At 47.6% G+C, this 6,720-nt stretch overlaps 1 protein-coding gene across 4 annotated transcripts in view; it reads left to right on the top strand.

Annotated features, from left to right (window-relative positions):
- The window catches only part of Caln1 (calneuron 1), a 531,563-nt gene that overhangs the window by 82,791 nt on the left and 442,052 nt on the right, over positions 1-6,720 (top strand). The window contains exon 1 of one of the 4 annotated variants that reach the window (XM_033764904.1): positions 5,672-5,730. The exons of 2 other annotated variants lie outside the window; for them this stretch is intronic. The gene's annotated coding sequence lies outside the window, so the exon portion shown is untranslated. Of the gene's footprint in view, positions 1-5,671; positions 5,731-6,308; positions 6,331-6,720 lie in introns of those variants that run through there. One more of the 4 variants, XM_010625025.3, reaches the window with a different exon arrangement.

Raw genomic sequence — 6,720 nt, 5'->3', positions numbered from 1 at the left:
TTTAGAAAGTAAAAGTATCACTTATTTTCTGACTCATTTCATCAGGAGAATTTCTTTTACTTTCATACATGATAATACCCTAACTGAATATTTAAGGCCTGCATGAGGCCATTTTATCCTCCAAGTTTATTAGTTCACTTTTCCTTCATGTTCTAATGTTGTTTACACTCTTAAAATTAACCTTGACTGTTTTTCTTTGTTGAAAACTTTTTGTCTCATTTTTTTAATCTTAGAAATAAAATTTTAACATATATATCATATTTTTATATTAATAGTCTGGTAGCAGAGTAAACCCTTAGTTCCCCCCCCCATTTCATTCTTTGGCAGTGACTGGGCTATTTTTTTTTTGTCTTGCATATTTGTTGCTTTGAAATAAAATTAATGCAGAACTTTTTTCTCATTGAAAATTCAGTCAATATTTAAAATTTTTATTGTAGATTTTAATACTCTAACACGGATTCTCCAGAGTTAGTTCACAGAAAGTATTCCAGTTTTTGTGCAAATATATTGAGTAAATGGATAGTATACACCATCAGCATCACACATTATTTTGCATGCTTTAAAAACATGTTTTGCAGTTAGGGTTTTCTACTTTCCATTTATTTTTTGACATCTATTCAAGTTAGCCAATTGTTTTGGTTATTATCTGTTGCTCTGTAACAAATCATCCTAAAACTAAGTAGCTTAATACAACAGTTTTTACTACCTCGTCTATTTCTGTGGGTCAGGAATTCAGACAGGGCACAGTAGGGGTGGCTCATTCCTTTCCTATAACCCTGGAGGCTTCAGTTGAGAAGATTGTCATAGCAGGGGCTAGAAGACCTGGAGACTGGCCAAACACCCCACCCGCACACCTTTTCCTTTTTTCCTCCCTTCACAAAGCCTTTCCACAAAGCGAGCTTGGGCTGCCTGCAACATGGTGGCCATGGGGGCAGTTGGACTTCCCATATGGTGAGCTGGGGTTCCAAAAGAGTGTCCAAGGTACAGGAAGTAGATGTTTCCAGTTTCTTAAGTCTTAGGCCTGGAAGCTTATGTAAATCAACCTCTTTGTTTAAAGAAGCCTTAAATATCACATGGTTTCTCTTTTATGAAAAACTCAAAGTATAAACAATTTAAAAAGCCAAATGAAAGAATCAGGGAGGCATACTTTGTGGAGATGGGAAAGGAATCTAAGAATGGCGGAGACAGGAGGGAGGGGAGCAAATCAGAAGTAAAACGATGCCCTAAGTATATGTACCAATCCCCAAGATTAATGTATTCATTATGTCTTGTAGACATGGACTAATAAAAAATCTATACACACACACACACCCAAACACACACACACGTCATGGATACTGTCCAGATTTAAGGGAAAGCGAGTGTAGATCTCAGCTCTCAATGAGAACAGCGTCCATTAACTTAGGGTCATCTTTAATTCACCATAGTCAAATCATTTGCATTCTTTCAACATGAGAGATATCCAGAAACACTCGTAGCCCCCAGAAAGTCTCCTCTCCTTGCAGCATCTATACAGGCTTGAGGTCCTGCATCTTGTTATCAATAGCAGGTTCTGCTGGGGCTCCCTTATGGGGCCCTTCTCAGACTGAAAGGCAGTTAGCTGAAGTTATGTTTTCCTCCTTTCCTGTAAAGACCCCTGTGCACCCATGAGGTGCAGCTGGCACTCTGTTCAATCAGGGAGAGAGTGGGAAGTGTCTCCTGTCGCTGCCCCTGGGTTCCAGCAGTTCTGAAGTCAGGTTCTGAACAGGTCCTCAGTTCCTCAATCAGGGGCAGGCCCTGTTTCCTGAGACCCCAGGAAACTCTGTGCCTCCTGGGTTCTCCATTTGAGTTCTTGGTTCTAGCCTGAGACATGTTTCCCTTTCCTGTAAGAAATGACTCATGTTTGCAGCCGCTTTTTCCCCCTCAAGGGTCAGTGAACCAAAGGTCTCCTTTCCTGTTGTGTTGTTTCTATCCCTTTTGAGCCCAAGCTAGTACACTCCCCCGACCATGATTCAAATTATAAACCTACATTGAACAAAAGCCAATACTTTCTGAGAGACTAAGGCTGGGGGATTGCAAGTTCCAGCCCAGCCTGGGAAACTTATTGAGACTGTCTTAAAATAAAATAAAAAAATAAGAAAAGGTCTGAGGATGTAGCTCAGTTCCAAATCCCTGGGTCTCAGACTTTCTCTATCTTTAGGTGTATCTTTAGCTATACAACTGTGTCCTGGGATGTTGCCCTGAGGCTCAGGGTCTTTAAGATACTTAGCAGCCCTTTTATTTTATCTTTATTTTTTTGGTATTGGGGATGGAACTCAAGCCCTTGCGCTTGCAAGGCAGGTGGAGGAACCACTGAGCCAAATCCCTGGGCCCTTAGCAGCCCTTTTAGATAAGCCCTGAAATATGCCTAAGGTCTTAAAGCATTGCCAGCCCCGTCCTTGACTTCCACTTATCCATCCATACACCAGATTTTACCACCTGGCTTTGAACGATTTTGCCTGAAGAGTTTGCCACAATGAAAGACAGTTGCCCTCTCTAACCATCAGGGCCTGGTTCTTTTCTATTTTCTCTCAATTCGACTAGAAGAAGCAAAGAACTTCTTCTTGAATTCCTCTCCTTCTGCTTGTCTTTGATGCTAGGCACTGGAAAATTCACTCAGCAGTTCCTGATCTCCCCCTGGAGTCCCTGCTCAGATGCCTGGGCAGCAGTGCTGCTAACTGTTCTGCCAAGATGTGACTCAGGTGTTGACTCCATCTTCCAGTGTTTCTTTTGTGTCTTCTGAGTCCTCTCCCTGAGGCTTCTGGAGGCCCTTGCAACTTTCAGCTTCACCCTTGAGGCACTTCTGTGCTTCGCCCATTGCTTAGCCTCCAAGCCATGTTTTCCCTTGTGTTACTTCCAGAAACTAAACTTTCTTTGGGCGAACTCTTGCAAACTACTTTAAGACCTAAAGCCAGCCACGTGTGGTGGTGCACACCTGTAACCTCAGCACGCTGGGAGGCTGAGGCAGGGGGATCACACATATGAACAAGGAGTAGACAACTTACTGAGATCCTATCTCAAAAAAAAAAAGAAAATTAAAAAAGGGCCAGACATGTTGGTACCCACCTTTAATCTTAGCACTCTTCAAGGCCAGGGCAGGAAAACTGCAAATATTAGTCCCACCTGGCAACTTAGGGTCACCTTGTCTCAAAAGAAAAAACTAAAAAGGGCAGGGGTTGTAGCTCAGGGTGACAACCCTGGGTTCAATCCCCAGTAATCTCAATCTCTCTCTCCCCCCCGTCCCTCCCTCCCTCCACGACCCCCTCTACTGTACACACACATGTACACATACACACACACACGTGTGTGTGCGTGTGCTCAACAATCCTCTAGTCATAAAGCCCAGAGTGTGTGTTATAAAGAGTCCATCCATCCTATCTTCTATATCTTGATGTAAACCATGAAAATCTTCACCCTCCAGCAAATACTCCAATGACTTTTTAAAATTTCAACCTATTTCTGCTGAGAACATAATGGATCTCTCACCACACTCTACCCTTGGCTGTGTCAGGCACCTGAAATAGATGTAGGGATCGATGGTAAACAGAAGAAGAAAAGACAAGAGAAAGGAAGAGGCAGAGGCGGGAGTGACATGGACCATTCAGAAATGGTCCCCATGGGTGAAGTAGGAATTGTCTGGGTGTCTTACTCATTTCTTCTCAAGTCTCATCTGTGGAACTGTGAATCTCAAAACTAGAGGCAGGGAATAGAACTAAGTCCATTTCTAGCTGCTGTTTGCAGGGCTGCACGATTCTAGATGGGCGAGAGTGCGTGTGCTAAATCCCGTGTAAAAATGCACGGTCAAGGGAAGTCCTTCCTTCATCTTGTTTGGTGTTGATCCTGTTCTTTTTTTGTGCTTTTAAAAAATTGATCAGTATAAGTTTGTCAGCCATAATAATGACATTCATATCCCATCTCACTCTTGCTTACTCCCCTTCCCCTCCTGTCTCTGCTGATTTTAGCCTCTGCTTGGTAACTGGTAAAATATCTTCTGTGGAATTTTAACAGGAAAGATAATAGAAATTGGAGCAAGGGTGTCAGGGCCTGGGAACCTGCACTCCTTTCACTGGGAAGTCCCCAAAAGGCCACAGTTGGTGAGGACGCAGGGAAACTGCCTCTGCTAGGTTCATCAAAGTCCCCTCTGCTTCTCTAGTTCTTGAGGACCTTGGGTTTCATATCCTGGGGCACAGCAATGACTTTGATACCTGTTAACTACTGACCCAGAGTGACAATCACCACCTTTTGTAAACTGCTTACTTTAGGCAGGGAGTGAGTCGAGTGACCTGCTGTTTCACATGATCCCATTCAAGCTCCAGCAACCTGAGAGCTTGGATATAACTGGCCCTGCTTTACATGTGGGGATGGTGGGATTTTGAGAGGACAGACAAAACAGGCATTACGTGAATCTTGGCCAGACATGTCGCCCTGTAGTTATGGGGATGGCATGGTTTAGATCAAGAATGTAACCCAAAGGCCTCATGCACTCATAGGTAGGACTTTTGGAAGATGACTGAGTCATGGGGTGACAGATGACTTGTGATTAGGGGGTGGGCCTGACAGGAAGAGGCTGTTGCTGAGGGTGTGGCCTGGAAGGCTTCATCTTCCCTCCAGCTCCTCCCTTCTCTCTCATTTCCTGACCTCCATGAGGAGAGCAGCTCTCCTCTGCCCAGCACCCTCCACAATGCTGTTTCTGTGTTTAGGGCAGCTGACCATGGACTGAAACTGCTGAAACTGTGAGCCAAAATAAACCTTTCCTCCTTTAACTTTGAGGTGTTGGGTGTTGTGTCTCAATGGTGAGAAAGTGACTATGACAGGGTGATCCTTATCTTTACTGGAGCTGCATGTGTGCTTATAGACTTGCCAAGGGCTTTAGTGACCTGACTGCCATCCTGAAAGGAAGGCAGTTTCTTAGATGGGTGACAGATTGTTAGAAGATGCAGCTTTCATACAAACTAAGGGCTCAAAAGAGAACCTTTCAACTCTATTCACCTGCCACAGCCAATCTCTCTCTCCCTCTCTCTCCCTCTCTCTCCTTTCCTCCATTCCTCCATTCCTCCTTTACTTCTTTCTTTCCATTCCTTCCTTCCTTTGCTCTCCCCTTTCTTTTTCTTTCCCTTCCATAGTGCTGAGGATTGAGCTCAGGGTCTTTGTACCGAGCTACATTCCTTTTCTATTTTGAGTTAGGGTCTCCCTAGATTCCCTAAGTTGCCTAGGCTGCGCTCGTACCTGCCATCCTCCTGTCTCGTGGGATGACAGGCCTGCGTGACCATGTACAGCTGCCATGACATTTTTCTGGAAACCCGCTTTATGGACATTTTCCAACTAAGGGCATAAAACTCAACCAGTGGCTCAAGATAGAGTTTGGGAGGCAGGGCCTGGACAAGGGAAGCTACTAACATCACAGCGTAGCAAATAGCAAATGGCAAAGGTGTGGGACCTGACCTGAGTGTTATTGGGACTCAGAAACTGTGCCCAGGAGACAAGCCAGAGGCACAGACAGGGAGGGGACCCTGATTAACTTGTGTCACTGGCTGGCAGTGCCAGTGCCCAGACTCCCTTGGCAGCTGAACAAGCCAGTGGAGAGGCGATTGCCGAGCTGTTTGGACGAGAGACGTATGGCGCCGTCGCCTGCTTTGTTCCTGATTGGCGTGGGAATTTTCACATATATCTTTTCTCTGACTCTGGGAATTGAAGGCATTGGAGCTGGAGCTGGTGAGCGCTCTTTCTGCCACCTAGAGGGGGCAAGAAGCTGGGGACCCTGGGAAGGAGGATGCTGTGACTAAGAAAGACTCGCCTGCAGGCAGGTGGGTTGTGTGCCCCCCCCCACCTTTGGGAGGAGCAGGAAGGGACTGGCGGGTGTCGCCTGAGACCCATCCTGGCGTTTTGATTCTTTCTCTTGACTTCACAACCCCCCGTTGCCCTGTGTATTGTCTGCTCCTGGGCACATGAGACGCAGACAGGTAGTGACCAGGAAAGGTAACTGGCGACTCCAAGCTAACCTGCCCTTGAGGCAGGGGTCAGGAGACCCGAGGGGACTGTCTGGGTGTAGACGTGGTGGGGTCAGCGCCAGGGCAAGCTACAACCAGTATGCGCGATTTTTAGTCCACACCTTTCCACGCCCCTCTCTTCCTCGCTGACCTTGGAAGAAGTGTTCTTGGGCAGTGGGATCCGGGTGGGTGGCACGGCCCGCGGCAGGCGTGTCCCCCTAGATGGCGCCAGGGGTGGCACGTGGGCTTCTTCTCCTCCTGCCGGCTTTGGCCACCAGTCCCTTCCTTACCTGGTGCTGTACCTTTCTCCGGGACAAGCGCTCAGGTGGAGTTCTGGCCCTAGGGTGTGGGCGCGGGGGACGAGTAGTTAAGGCCCCGAGCTCTGGGGTGAGCTGTCCAGGGTCGAGGGGACTGCAGTTGAAGGAGTTAACGTGGGCAGCTTCTCTGGAGCGGAAAGGAAGGAGCGCTGTCTGCTCAGCTCCAGCTCGCCCCCCGCGTGTGTGCCTGTGTGTGCAGCGCGTGTGCGTGTGTGCGAGTGTGAGCGCGCGCGCCGGGGCGTTCCTCAGGTTGCGCTGCCTGGAAACCCAGGGAGCCATCGGCTAGGCGTAGGGGTGGGGGTAGGGGCTCCCGACCTTCGCCGGAGCCGGGGGCGCCGGCATCACAGCCCAGAAACCCAGCTCGGTACGCGCCCCTGGGCAGAGCGCGCTCCGTGCCG

Source organism: Fukomys damarensis, unplaced genomic scaffold (assembly GCF_012274545.1).
Source record: "Fukomys damarensis isolate Sample0158 unplaced genomic scaffold, DMR_v1.0_HiC HiC_scaffold_17, whole genome shotgun sequence".
Taxonomy (NCBI): Eukaryota; Metazoa; Chordata; class Mammalia; order Rodentia; family Bathyergidae; genus Fukomys; species Fukomys damarensis.
Note: the sequence above shows the minus strand (reverse complement) of the source record. Positions and strands in the feature narration are given on the sequence as shown.